The sequence below is a fragment of the Oncorhynchus keta genome, unplaced genomic scaffold (genome assembly GCF_023373465.1).
Source record: "Oncorhynchus keta strain PuntledgeMale-10-30-2019 unplaced genomic scaffold, Oket_V2 Un_contig_16448_pilon_pilon, whole genome shotgun sequence".
In the NCBI taxonomy this organism is placed as follows: Eukaryota; Metazoa; Chordata; class Actinopteri; order Salmoniformes; family Salmonidae; genus Oncorhynchus; species Oncorhynchus keta.
In genome coordinates this window covers 15001-30254 of record NW_026279921.1, presented here as the reverse complement: position 1 = coordinate 30254, position 15254 = coordinate 15001, and the positions used below count along the sequence as shown (strand labels likewise).

Sequence of the window (15254 nt, the reverse complement as noted above, 5' to 3'; positions counted from 1 at the left end):
AGAGAGAGGTGTTAACACAGACCCTGGTAACCAGGACAGAACAGAGAGGTGTTAACACAGACCCTGGTAACCAGGACAGAACAGAGAGAGACCCTGGTGTTAACACAGACCCTGGTACAGACCCTGGTAACCAGGACAGGACACACAGGACAGAGAGGTGTTAACACAGACCCTGGTAACCAGGACAGAACAGAGAGAGGTGTTAACACAGACCCTGGTAACCAGGACAGAACAGACAGGAGGTGTTAACACAGACCCTGGTGTTAACACAGGACACAACAGAGAGAGGTGTTAACACAGACCCTGGTAACCAGGACACAACAGAGAGAGGTGTTAACACAGACCCTGGTAACCAGGACAGAACAGAGAGAGGTGTTAACACAGACCCTGGTAACCAGGACACAACAGAGAGGTGTTAACACAGACCCTGGTAACCAGGACAGAACAGAGAGAGTGTTAACACAGACCCTGGTAACCAGGACAGAACAGAGAGAGGTGTTAACACAGACCCTGGTAACCAGGACAGAACAGATAGAGGTGTTAACACAGACCCTGGTAACCAGGACAGAACAGAGAGAGGTGTTTACACAGACCCTGGTAACCAGGACAGAACAGAGAGAGGTGTTAACACAGACCCTGGTAACCAGGACAGAACAGAGAGAGGTGTTAACACAGACCCTGGTAAACAGGACAGAACAGAGGGAGGTGTTAACACAGACCCTGGTAACCAGGACAGAACAGAGAGAGTGTTAACACAGACCCTGGTAACCAGGACACAACAGAGAGAGGTGTTAACACAGACCCTGGTAACCAGGACAGAACAGAGAGAGTGTTAACACAGACCCTTTTAACCAGGACAGAACAGAGAGGTGTTAACACAGACCCTGGTAACCAGGACAGAACAGAGGGAGGTGTTAACACAGACCCTGGTAACCAGGACACAACAGAGAGAGGTGTTAACACAGACCCTGGTAACCAGGACACAACAGAGAGAGGTGTTAACACAGACCCTGGTAACCAGGACAGAACAGAGAGAGGTGTTAACACAGACCCTGGTAACCAGGACAGAACAGAGAGGTGTTAACACAGACCCTGGTAACCAGGACAGAACAGAGAGGTGTTAACACAGACCTGGTAAACAGGACAGAACAGAGGGAGGTGTTAACACAGACCCTGGTAACCAGGACAGAACAGAGAGGTGTTAACACAGACCCTGGTAACCAGGACACAACAGAGAGAGTGTTAACACAGACCCTGGTAACCAGGACACAACAGAGAGGTGTTAACACAGACCCTGGTAACCAGGACAGAACAGAGAGGGTGTTAACACAGACCCTGGTAACCAGGACACAACAGAGAGAGGTGTTAACACAGACCCTGGTAACCAGGACACAACAGAGAGAGTGTTAACACAGACCCTGGTAACCAGGACACAACAGAGAGGGTGTTAACACAGACCCTGGTAACCAGGACACAACAGAGAGAGGTGTTAACACAGACCCTGGTAACCAGGACAGAACAGAGAGAGGTGTTAACACAGACCCTGGTAACCAGGACAGAACAGAGAGAGGTGTTAACACAACACAGACCCTGGTAACCAGGACAGACAGATAGAGGTGTTAACACAGACCCTGGTAATCAGGACAGAACAGAGAGAGGTGTTAACACAACACAGACCCTGGTAACCAGGACAGACAGATAGAGTGTTAACACAACACAGACCCTGGTAATCAGGACAGAACAGAGAGAGTGTTAACACAACACAGACCCTGGTAACCAGGACACAACAGAGAGGTGTTAACACAGACCCTGGTAACCAGGACAGAACAGAGAGAGGTGTTACCACAGACCCTGGTAACCAGGACAGAACAGAGAGAGGTGTTAACACAGACCCTGGTAACCAGGACAGAACAGAGAGAGGTGTTAACACAACACAGACCCTGGTAAACAGGACAGAACAGAGAGAGTGTTAACACAGACCCTGGTAATCAGGACAGAACAGAGAGAGGTGTTAACACAACACAGACCCTGGTAACCAGGACAGAACAGAGAGAGGTGTTAACACAGACCCTGGTAACCAGGACACAACAGAGAGAGGTGTTACCACAGACCCTGGTAACCAGGACAGAGAGAGGTGTTAACACAACACAGACCCTGGTAACCAGAACACAACAGAGAGAGGTGTTAACACAGACCCTGGTAACCAGGACAGAACAGAGAGAGGTGTTAACACAACACAGACCCTGGTAACCGGAAACACATCAACCAGAGTCAAAACACAGGCATGTACACACTATCATGTGCCAACGCTGACAGGTCCACCCACTTGGTATCCTGGGCAGACTGTCTGCTGCATAGTGTGTAGTCCATAAGCCATTGAGTAGATAGCGTTGATGACAAAACCCATCTTAGTGTCCTGGGCATACTGCTGCCGGAGAGACTCTCTACCTGCAGAGGAACGGGGGTACAGTACAGGCAAACTTCATCACATCTACACACAACTAGAGTCAAACCAGTTTCAGCACATCTACACACAACTAGAGTCAAACCAGTTTCATCACATCTACACACAACTAGAGTCAAACCAGTTTCAGCACATCTACACACAACTAGAGTCAAACCAGTTTCAGCACATCTACACACAACTAGAGTCAAACCAGTTTCATCACATCTACACACAACTAGAGTTAAACCAGTTTCAGCACATCTACACACAACTAGAGTCAAACCAGTTTCAGCACATCTACACACAACTAGAGTCAAACCAGTTTCAGCACATCTACACACAACTAGAGTCAAACCAGTTTCATCACATCTACACACAACTAGAGTTAAACCAGTTTCAGCACATCTACACACAACTAGAGTCAAACCAGTTTCAGCACATCTACACACAACTAGAGTCAAACCAGTTTCATCATCTACACACAACTAGAGTCAAACCAGTTTCAGCACATCTACACACAACTAGAGTCAAACCAGTTTCCAGCACATCTACACACAACTAGAGTCAAACCAGTTTCAGCACATCTACACAACTAGAGTCAAACCAGGTTCAGTTTCAGCACATCTACACACAACTAGAGTCAAGCCAGTTTCAGTTTATCTACACACAACTAGAGTCAAAACAGTCTCAGTTTCAGCACATCTATACACAACTAGAGTCAAACCAGTTTCAGCACATCTACACACAACTAGAGTCAAACCAGTTTCATCACATCTACACACAACTAGAGTCAAACCAGTTTCAGCACATCTACACACAACTAGAGTCAAACCAGTTTCAGCACATCTACACGCAACTAGAGTCAAACCAGTTTCAGCACACATCTACACAACTAGAGTCAAACCAGGTTCAGTTTCAGCACATCTACACACAACTAGAGTCAAGCCAGTTTCAGTTTCAGCACATCTACACACAACTAGAGTCAAAACAGTCTCAGTTTCAGCACATCTATACACAACTAGAGTCAAACCAGTTTCAGCACATCTACACACAACTAGAGTCAAACCAGGTTCAGTTTCAGCACATCTACACACAACTAGAGTCAAGCCAGTTTCAGTTTCAGCACATCTACACACAACTAGAGTCAAAACAGTCTCAGTTTCAGCACATCTATACACAACTAGAGTCAAACCAGTTTCAGCACATCTACACACAACTAGAGTCAAACCAGTTTCATCACATCTAGACACAACTAGAGTCAAACCAGTTTCAGCACATCTACACACACAACTAGAGTCAAACCAGTTTCAGCACATCTACACGCAACTAGAGTCAAACCAGTTTCAGCACATCTACACAACTAGAGTCAAACCAGGTTCAGTTTCAGCACATCTACACACAACTAGAGTCAAGCCAGTTTCAGTTTCAGCACATCTACACACAACTAGAGTCAAAACAGTCTCAGTTTCAGCACATCTATACACAACTAGAGTCAAACCAGTTTCAGCACATCACACAACTAGAGTAAAAACAGGTTCAGTTTCAGCACATCTATACACAACTAGAGTCAAACCAGTTTCAGTTTCAGCACATCTACACACAACTAGAGTCAAACCAGTTTCAGCACATCTATACACAACTAGAGTCAAACCAGTTTCAGTTTCAGCACATCTACACACAACTTGAGTCAAACCAGTTTCAGTACATCTATACACAACTGGAGTCAAACCAGTTTCAGCAAATCTATACACAACTAGAGTCAAACCAGTTTCAGTTTCAGCACATCTACACACAACTAGAGTCAAACCAGTTTCAGCACATCTACACACAACTAGAGTCAAACCAGTTTCAGCACATCTACACACAACTAGAGTCAAACCAGTTTCAGCACATTTACACACAACTAGAGTCAAACCAGTTTCATCACATCTACACACAACTAGAGTCAAATCAGTTTCAGCACATCTATACACAACTAGAGACAAACCAGTTCAGTTTCAGCACATCTATACACAACTCGAGTCAAACCAGGTTCAGTTTCAGCACATCTACACGCAACTAGAGTCAAACCAGTTTCAGTTTCAGCACATCTACACACAACTAGAGCCAAACCAGTTTCAGCACACCTGCCTGTGTAGCCTACTCACTATTGCAGGTACGGTTGTACTTGGTGTTCTCCTGTGCGTGTCCCTTTAGTCTACATTGGAACCGGTGCTGCCCAGAACTCAGTGAACCAGGGGTTCCTGGTGTTGTCATCTGGTTGCAGAGCCAGTAGTAGTCGTCGAACCAGGGGATGTAGGCTGACTTCAGCTTTATAGTTATTCCCCCGCAGCCTCTTGCTGATATCCATCTGTCACATCATACCCCGGTCAGCCCAGCCATCACTGGAGGAGGGAGATGGAGAGAGAGGAGAGGGGAGGGAGAGAGAGAGGGGAGGGGAGGGAGGGGAGAGGGGTGGGGTGGGAGAGTTGAGAGGGAGGGAAGGGAGAGGGGAAGGGAGGGGGAGAGAGAGGGAGAGGAAGGGGAGAGAGAGGGGGAGAGAGAGGGGGAGAGGGGAGGGAGATAGAGGGAGGGAGGGAGGGGGAGAGGGGTGGGGTGGGAGAGGGAGGGGAGAGGGGGTGGGGTGGGAGAGGAGGGGAGGGTAGGGGAGAGAGAAAGACGGGGTGGAGAGAGAGAGGAGAGAGAGAGAGAGGGAGAGGGGAGAGGGGTGAGGGGGGAGAAAGACGGGGAGAGAGAGAGGGAGAGGGGAGAGGGGGGGGAGAGAGAAAGACGGGGTGGAGAGAGAGGAGAGAGAGAGAGAGGGAGAGAGGAGAGGGGAGGGAGGAGGGAGGAGAGAGAGAGAAAGACGGGGTGAGAGAGAGAGGGAGAGAGGGAGAGAGAGAGAGGAGAGGAGGGGAGGGAGGGGGAGAGAGAAAGACGGGGTGGAGAGAGAGAGGAGAGAGAGAGAGAGAGGGTATATGTCTTGTTGCTAAGAGAGTAATAATAGAAACAGTGTGGACCGTATGACCAGTACGATCACATTCACTTGTTGTATACAGTATAACACCGTCGAAAATACAGCTGCAAGCAACAACGCCACCATCAGAAAAAAATGGAACCATTGTTGACCACGCTTGCCAAATATCAGAACTCAAAATCAAACTGATCAATATAATATTCTGATTTATTTTGGATCTTTTTTCAATGACGTTGACTTCTTTTAAATGCATTATTCTACAGAACCGCTGGACCGACCAGCACCAGGTCTATAGCATCTAACATCCTTCCAAGACTCTAGCAGAAACACTATGGCCGCTATGAGCCTATGAGTTTGCGTTAACGATTGTTCCTGTCCAACACACGTCTAAACCAAACTGTACTATACAGGTTAGCTAGACACATATCCCTGATCAAACAGATCACGATACTGTATATAAACATGTGCCCGTTGTAGCGCCACCGTGTGGTCGATCTGAATGTGTCCAGATGTGTTAAGTCTTGACAGTGTTTGGAAGATGTGTACCAAGTTTTGTTACAAATAGCCATGTCGGAGTTCTATGCATTTATTGTGCCAGACCACATGAAAATGTATTGATCAGTAGCGGCCATATTGTTTGAGAATCCTGGGAAATAAAACATCCTTTGAGAGCTTGGTCCATAGAGGCCAAGTATACAATTTTGTGCAGGTCAGTCATTTGATGCCAGAGGAGAGGCGTTTTGAAGTGTTTTTCACTAAATGTTCAATCAGTTGTTACAGTGCTACCATGTGGTCAATTAGCAGGGCACCTCTTGACCCTGTATCACCATGCAAGGGTCCAACTTCCTGGGCTAGAGATCGTCTACTAGGTTCCTTTACCACCATGCAAGGGTCCAACTTCCTGGGATAGGGATCGTCTACTAGGTTCCTTTACCACCATGCAAGGGTCCAACCTCCTGGGCTAGAGATCATCTACTAGGTTCCTTTACCACCATGCAAGGGTCCAACCTCCTGGGCTAGGGATCCTTTACCACCATGCAAGGGTCCAACCTCCTGGGCTAGAGATCATCTACTAGGTTCCTTTACCACCATGCAAGGGTCCAACTTCCTGGGCTAGAGATCATCTACTAGGTTCCTTTACCACCATGCAAGGGTCCAACCTCCTGGGCTAGAGATCATCTACTAGGTTCCTTTACCACCATGCAAGGGTCCAACCTCCTGGGCTAGGGATCATCTACTACGTTCCTTTACCACCATGCAAGGGTCCAACCTCCTGGGCTAGAGATCATCTACTACGTTCCTTTACCACCATGCAAGGGTCCAACCTCCTGGGCTAGAGATCATCTACTACGTTCCTTTACCACCATGCAAGGGTCCAACCTCCTGGGCTAGAGATCATCTACTAGGTTCCTTTACCACCATGCAAGGGTCCAACTTCCTGGGCTAGGGATCATCTACTAGGTTCCTTTACCACCATGCAAGGGTCCAACTTCCTGGGCTAGGGATCGTCTACTAAGGATCCTTTACCACCATGCAAGGGTCCAACTTCCTGGGCTAGGGATCCTTTACCACCATGCAAGGGTCCAACCTCCTGGGCTAGGGATCATCTACTACGTTCCTTTACCACCATGCAAGGGTCCAACTTCCTGGGCTAGGGATCATCTACTACGTTCCTTTACCACCATGCAAGGGTCCAACCTCCTGGGCTAGGGATCATCTACTACGTTCCTTTACCACCATGCAAGGGTCCAACTTCCTGGGCTAGGGATCATCTACTACGTTCCTTTACCACCATGCAAGGGTCCAACCTCCTGGGCTAGGGATCATCTACTATGTTCCTTTACCACCATGCAAGGGTCCAACCTCCTGGGCTAGGGATCATCTACTACGTTCCTTTACCACCATGCAAGGGTCCAACTTCCTGGGCTAGGGATCATCTACTACGTTCCTTTACCACCATGCAAGGGTCCAACCTCCTGGGCTAGAGATCATCTACTAGGTTCCTTTACCACAATGCAAGGGTCCAACCTCCTGGGCTAGGGATCATCTACTAGGTTCCTTTACCACCATGCAAGGGTCCAACCTCCTGGGCTAGGGATCCTTTACCACCATGCAAGGGTCCAACCTCCTGGGCTAGGGATCATCTACTACGTTTCTTTACCACCATGCAAGGGTCCAACCTCCTGGGCTAGGGATCATCTACTAGGTTCCTTTACCACCATGCAAGGGTCCAACCTCCTGGGCTAGGGATCATCTACTACGTTCCTTTACCACCATGCAAGGGTCCAACCTCCTGGGCTAGGGATCATCTACTATGTTCCTTTACCACCATGCAAGGGTCCAACCTCCTGGGCTAGGGATCATCTACTACGTTCCTTTACCACCATGCAAGGGTCCAACTTCCTGGGCTAGGGATCATCTACTACGTTCCTTTACCACCATGCAAGGGTCCAACCTCCTGGGCTAGGGATCGTCTACTAGGTTCTACACCTGCATTGCTTGATGTTTGGGGTTTTAGGCTGGGTTTTTTGTACAGCACTTTGAGATATCAGCTGATGTAAGAAGGGCTATATAAATACATTTGATTTGATTTGCCACCATGCAAGGGTTCAACCTCCTAGGGTCATCTACTAGGTTATTTTACCTTACTTTAGAAAATGTTAAAAATTAAGAGAAAAACCCTTGAATGAGTAGCTGCTCTAAAGTTTTGACCGGTAGTGTCCACATTATCCTGTTGTCTAGTCTTTACTCCTACCTACATTATATTACCTACCCTACTACCAACACTGCTGTTACTGTCTATTATCTATCCTGTTGTCTAGTCTTTACCCCTACCTACATTATATTACCTACCCTACTACCAACACTGCTGTTACTGTCTATTATCTATCCTGTTGTCTAGTCTTTACCCCTACCTACATTATATTACCTACCCTATTACCAACACTGCTGTTACTGTCTATTATCTATCCTGTTGTCTAGTCTTTACCTCTACCTACATTATATTACCTACCCTACTACCAACACTGCTGTTACTGTCTATTATCTATCCTGTTGTCTAGTCTTTACCCCTACCTACATTATATTACCTACCCTACTACCAACACTGCTGTAACTGTCTATTATCTACCCTGTTGTCTAGTCTTTACCTCTACCTACATTATATTACCTACCCTACTACCAACACTGCTGTTACTGTCTATTATCTATCCTGTTGTCTAGTCTTTACCTCTACCTACATTATATTACCTACCCTACTACCAACACTGCTGTTACTGTCTATTATCTATCCTGTTGTCTAGTCTTTACCTCTACCTACATTATATTACCTACCCTACTACCAACACTGCTGTTACTGTCTATTATCTATCCTGTTGTCTAGTCTTTACCCCTACCTACATTATATTACCTACCCTATTACCAACACTGCTGTTACTGTCTATTATCTATCCTGTTGTCTAGTCTTTACCTCTACCTACATTATATTACCTACCCTACTACCAACACTGCTGTTACTGTCTATTATCTATCCTGTTGTCTAGTCTTTACCCCTACCTACATTATATTACCTACCCTACTACCAACACTGCTGTAACTGTCTATTATCTATCCTGTTGTCTAGTCTTTACCCTTACCTACATTATATTACCTACCCTACTACCAACACTGCTCTTACTGTCTATTATCTATCCTGTTGTCTAGTCTTTACCCCTACCTACATTATATTACCTACCCTACTACCAACACTGCTGTTACTGTCTATTATCTATCCTGATTTCCTAGTCACTTTTACACCTACCTACATATTACCACCATTACCCCGCACCCTAGCACATTGACTAGTCGTTACCTCTACCTACATGTCCACATTACCTCAACTACCTAAACTACCTAGTACCCTGCACATACAATTGAAGTAGAAGTTTACATACACTAAGCTGACTGTGCCTTTAAACACCTTGGACAACTCCAGAAAATGATGTCATGGCTTTAGAAGCTTCTGATAGGCTAATTGACATAATTTGAGTCAATTGAGAACCTGTGGATTTATTTCCAAGGCTTACCTTCTAACTCAGTGCCTCTTGCTTGACATCATGAGAAAATCAAAAGAAATCAGCCAAGACATCAGAAAATAATTGTAGACCTCCACAAGTCTGGTTCATCCTTGGGAGCAATTTCCAAACGCCTCAAGGTGCCACGTTAATCTGTACAAACAATAGTACGCAGTATAAACGCAATGGGACCACACAGCCATCATACTGCTCAGGAAGGAGACGCGTTCTGTCTCCTAGAGATGAACGTACTTTGGTGTGAAAAGTGCAAATCAATCCCAGAACAACAGCAAAGGACCTTGTGAAGATGCTGGAGGAAACAGGTACAAAAGTATCTATAACCCCAGTAAAACGAGTCCTATATCATCATAACCTGAAAGGCTGCTCAGCAAGGAAGAAGCCACTGCTCCAAAACCACCATAAAAAAGCCAGACTACGGTTTGCAACTGCACATGGGGACACAGATTGTACTTCTTGGAGAAATGTCCTCTGGTCTGATGAAACACGGGGGTGGCAGCATCATGTTGTGGGGGTGCTTTGCTGCAGGAGGGACTGGTGCACTTCACAAAATAGATGGCATCATGAGGCTGGAAAATTAGGTGGATATATTGAAGCAACATCTCAAGACATCAGTCAGGAAGCGTGCTTGGTCGCAACGGTCTTCCAAATGGACAATGACCCCAAGCACACTCAGCTGTGGCAAAATGGCTTAAGGACTGTAAAGTCAAGGTATTGGAGATACCATCACGAAGCCCTGACCTCAATCCTATAGAACATTGTGGGCAGAACTGAAAAAGTGTGCGGAGCAAGGAGGGCCTACAAACCTGACTCAGTTACACCAGCCTATCAGGAGGAATGGGCCAAAATTCACCCAACTTATTGTGGGAAGCTTGTGGAAGGCTGCCCTAAACGCTTGACTCAAGTTAAACAATTTAAAGCAGCAGTGCTACCAAATACTAATTGAGTGTATCTAAACTTCTGACCCACTGGGAATGTGATGAAATAAATAAAATCTGAAATAAATAATTATCTATTATTATTCTCACATTTCACATCTTAAAATAAAATGGTGATCCTAACTGACCTAAGATAGGGAATTTTTTAATAGGATGAAATGTCAGGAATGATGAAAACTGAGTTTAAAAGTATTTGGCTAAGGTGTTGGTAAACTTCCTGACTTCAACTATATACTAGGTACTGGTACTTCCTGTATATAGCCATGTTATTACATGTTACTTCCTGAATGAGAGTCTAAACTTTGTGTTAATCCTGTCCCAAACGTTAATCTTTACCTCAACCACAGAATGAGAGTCTAAATGTATGTGTTAATCCTGTCCCAAACGTTAATTTTACCTCAACCACAGAATGAGAGTCTAAATGTATGTGTTAATCCTGTCCCAAACGTTAATCTTTACCTCAACCACAGAATGAGAGTCTAAATGTATGTGTTAATCCTGTCCCAAACGTTAATCTTTACCTCAACCACAGAATGAGAGTCTAAATGTATGTGTTAATCCTGTCCCAAACGTTAATTTTACCTCAACCACAGAATGAGAGTCTAAACTTTATGTTTTTAGTTTGGAGCAACTTTGAAATTTGACGTTTGGAGAAAATTGATAATACCATAAGATCTTGTTACACACACACACACACACACACACACACACACACACACACACACACACACACACACACACACACACACACACACACACACACACACACACACACACACACACACACACACACACACACACACACACACACACACACACACACACACACACACACACACACACACACACACACACACACACATCACGTCTCTCCCTGTATCTTCCCATCTTTATCAGTATGAAGCCTTAGGTAACCCAGTAGCAGAGGTTGTGTACTCTATCAGTTATACAACTGGAGGAGTGGGTGGCCTCTGTTCTGTTCCCTGGGTGGAAGAGGAGAAAAGAGAGGAGGAGAAGAGAGGAGAGAGAGTAGAGAAGAGGAGAGAGGAGAGAGGAGAGAGGAGGAGGAGAGAGGAGAGGAGAGGAGAGAGAGAGGAGAGGAGAGGGAGGAGAAGAGGAGAGAGGAGGAGAGGAGGAGAGAGGACAGGAGAGAGAGGAGAGTAGAGAAGCTGAAGGAGAGAGGATAAGATAAGGACTGAGAATAGTAATACAATGAAGTAGAAAGTAGAATAGAATTAGAAGAGAAAGAAGAAGAGAGGAGATAAGGACAGGAGATAAGAGAGAAAGAGATGAGATAAAGAGAAGAGAAGAGAGAGGAGAAGAGAGGAAGGAGAGAAGGAGAAGAACAGAATGAGAGAGAGAGGACGAGAAGGAGGAGAGGAGGAGAGAGAGAAGAGAGAGGAGAGAAGAGGAGAGAGAGGAGAGAGAGAGGAGAGGAGAAGGAGCAGGAGGAGAAGAGGAGAGAGAAGAGAGAGAGAGGAGGAGAGGAGGAGAGGAGAGAAGCGAGAGGAGAGGAGAGAGAGGAGAGAGGAAGGGAGAGAGAAAGGAGAGGAGAGGAGGAGGAGAGGAGGAGAGAGAGGAGAGAGGAGGAGAGGAGAGGAGGAGAGGAGGAGAGTAGAGAAGCGGAGGAGAGAGGAGAGAGGAGAGAGGAGGGAGAGAGAAAGGAGAGGAGAGAGGAGGAGAGGAGGAGAGTAGAGAAGCGGAGGAGAGAGGAGAGAGGAGAGAGGAGAGAGAGGAGAGAGGAGGAGAGAGAAAGGAGAGGAGAGAGGAGAGAGGAGGAGAGGAGAAAGGAGAGGATTTCAACTGCAGGTGTGGGTGGTCTCTGTTCGCTGGGTGGAAGAGGAGAAGAGAAGCTTTCATAACATTCATAAAGTAGAGGTAGAAGGATGGAGAGGGAGGGAAAGAGAGGAGGAATAGAGAGGGAGGAATGGAGATTGAGGGACTACGGGAGTGGAGAGAAAGAGAGAGAGGGATGGATGGAAAGCAAGGGATAGCTATGAAAAGAAGAGAGAGGGATGGGGAAGGAGAGCAGCAACACACACACAAATAAACACACACCCACACACCCTTCTCTCTCCCTGTATCTTCCCAGCTTTATCAGTATGAAACCTTAGGTAACCCAGTAGCAGTGGTTGTGTACTCTATCAGTTATACAACTGGAGGAGTGGGTGGCCTCTGTTCTGTTCCCTGGGTGGAAGAGGAGAAAAATAGGAGGAGAAGAGAGGAGAGAGGAGAGTAGAGGAGAGAGGAGGAGAGGAGAACTCTCCTCTGCTCCTCTCTCCTCGCTCCTTCTCCTCCTCTCTCATCTCTCATCTCTCATCTCTTCTCTTATCTTATATTCCATCCAAGGAACAGAACAGAGACCACCCACTCCTCCAGTTGGGGAAAGAAAAGAGGAGTAGAGGAGGAAAGAGTTGGAGAGGAGAAGAGAAGAGGCTTTCAACTGGAGGTGTAGTTGGTCTCTGTTCTGCTCCCTGGATGGGAGAGGAGAGTCTTTAATAACAGTCATACAGTAGAGATTGAACGATGTAGAAAGAGGGATAGATGGAGGGAAGGAGAGGGAGAGATGGACGAAAGGAGAGGGAGAGTTGGAGGGATAGAGAGGGAGAGATGGAGGGAGTGCATCAGAGAGAGGGAGATATTGAGGGAATGAGTGGGAGAGATGGAGGGAAGGAGAGGGAGAGATGGAGGGATGGAGATGGAGAGATGGAGGGATGGAAAGGGGGAGATGGAGGGATAGAGAGAGGAGAGATGGAGGGAAGGAGAGGGAGAGATGGAGGGATGGAGGGATGGAGGGATGGATAGGGGGAGATGGAGGGATGGATAGGGGGAGATGGAGGGAAGGAGATGGAGAGATGGAGGGATGGATAGGGGGAGATGGAGGGATGGAGGGATGGAGGGATGGATAGGGGGAGATGGAGGGATGGATAGGGGGAGATGGAGGGATGGAGATGGAGAGATGGAGGGATGGAGAGGGAGAGATGGAGGGATGGAGGGATGGAGGGATGGATAGGGAGAGATGGAGGGATGGAGAGGGAGAGATGGAGGGAAGGAGATGGAGAGATGGAGGGATGGATAGGGAGAGATGGAGGGATGGAGAGGGAGAGATGGAGGGATGGAGAGGGAGAGATGGAGGGATGGAGAGGGAGAGATGGAGGGATGGAGAGGGAGAGATGGAGGGATGGATAGGGAGAGATGGAGGGATGGAGAGGGAGAGATGGAGGGAAGGAGATGGAGAGATGGAGGGATGGATAGGGAGAGATGGAGGGAAGGAGAGGGAGAGATGGAGGGATGGATAGGGAGAGATGGGGGATAGATAGGGAGAGATGGGGGATAGATAGGGAGAGATGGGGGATAGATAGGGAGAGATGGAGGGAAGGAGATGGAGAGATGGAGGGATGGAGATGGAGAGATGGAGGGAAGGAGATGGAGAGATGGAGGGATGGAGATGGAGAGATGGAGGGATGGAGAGGGAGAGATGGAGGGATGGATAGGGGGAGATGGAGGGATGGAGAGGGAGAGATGGGGGATAGATAGGGAGAGATGGGGGATAGATAGGGAGAGATGGGGGATAGATAGGGAGAGATGGGGGGATAGATAGGGGAGATGGAGGGATAGAGAGGGAGAGATGGAGGGAAGGAGATGGAGAGATGGAGGGATGGAGATGGAGAGATGGAGGGATGGAGAGGGAGAGATGGAGGGATGGAAAGGGAGAGATGGAGGGAAGGAGATGGAGAGATGGAGGGATGGAGATGGAGAGATGGAGGGAAGGAGATGGAGAGGGAGAGATGGAGGGAAGGAGATGGAGAGATGGAGGGATGGATAGGGAGAGATAGAGGGAAGGAGATGGAGAGATGGAGGGATGGAGATGGAGAGATGGAGGGATGGAGGGATAGAGGGATGGAGAAGGAGGGATAGAGGGATGGAGATGGAGGGATAGAGGGATGGAGATGGAGGGATAGAGGGATGGAGATGGAGGGATGGAGATGGAGAGATGGAGGGATGGAGGGATAGAGAGGGAGAGATGGAGGGATAGAGAGGGAGAGATGGAGGGATGGAGAGGGAGAGATGGAGGGATAGAGAGGGAGAGATGGAGGGATAGAGAGGGAGAGATGGAGGGATGGAGAGGGAGAGATGGAGGGAAGGAGATGGAGAGATGGAGGGATGGATAGGGAGAGATGGAGGGATGGAGATGGAGAGATGGAGGGATGGAGAGGGAGAGATGGAGGGATGGAGATGGAGGGATGGATAGGGAGAGATAGAGGAAGGAGATGGAGAGATGGAGGGATGGAGATGGAGAGATGGAGGGATGGAGGGATAGAGGGATGGAGAAGGAGGGATAGAGGGATGGAGATGGAGGGATGGATAGGGAGAGATAGAGGGAAGGAGATGGAGAGATGGAGGGATGGAGATGGAGAGATGGAGGGATGGAGGGATAGAGGGATGGAGAAGGAGGGATAGAGGGATGGAGATGGAGGGATAGAGGGATGGAGATGGAGGGATAGAGGGATGGAGATGGAGGGATGGAGATGGAGAGATGGAGGGATGGAGATGGAGGGATAGAGGGAAGGAGATGGAGAGATGGAGGGATGGAGAGGGAGAGATGGAGGGATGGAGATGGAGGGATAGAGGGAAGGAGATGGAGAGATGGAGGGATGGAGATGGAGAGATGGGAGGGATGGAGATGGAGAGATGGAGGGATGGAGATGGAGAGATGGAGGGATGGAAAGGGAGGGATAGAGGGAAGGAGATGGAGAGATGGAGGGATGGAGATGGAGAGATAGAGGGATAGAGGGATGGAGAGATGGAGGGATGGATAGGGAGGGATGGAGGGATGGAAAGGG

The 15254-nt window shown here is 47.6% G+C and overlaps 1 long non-coding RNA gene and 1 pseudogene across 2 annotated transcripts; both read right to left on the bottom strand.

Annotated features, from left to right (window-relative positions):
- LOC127919359 (metabotropic glutamate receptor 5-like) overlaps positions 1-15254 on the bottom strand; it is a 91633-nt pseudogene that overhangs the window by 67490 nt on the left and 8889 nt on the right.
- Positions 8178-8994, bottom strand: LOC127919358 (uncharacterized). 2 transcript variants are annotated; one of them, XR_008102673.1, is made up of 4 exons: positions 8892-8994; positions 8572-8811; positions 8412-8491; positions 8178-8331 (listed from the first exon to the last, which is right to left on the bottom strand). It is a non-coding gene; the product is annotated as an uncharacterized LOC127919358 (long non-coding RNA). The 2 variants fall into 2 exon arrangements; XR_008102672.1 differs by lacking the exon at positions 8412-8491.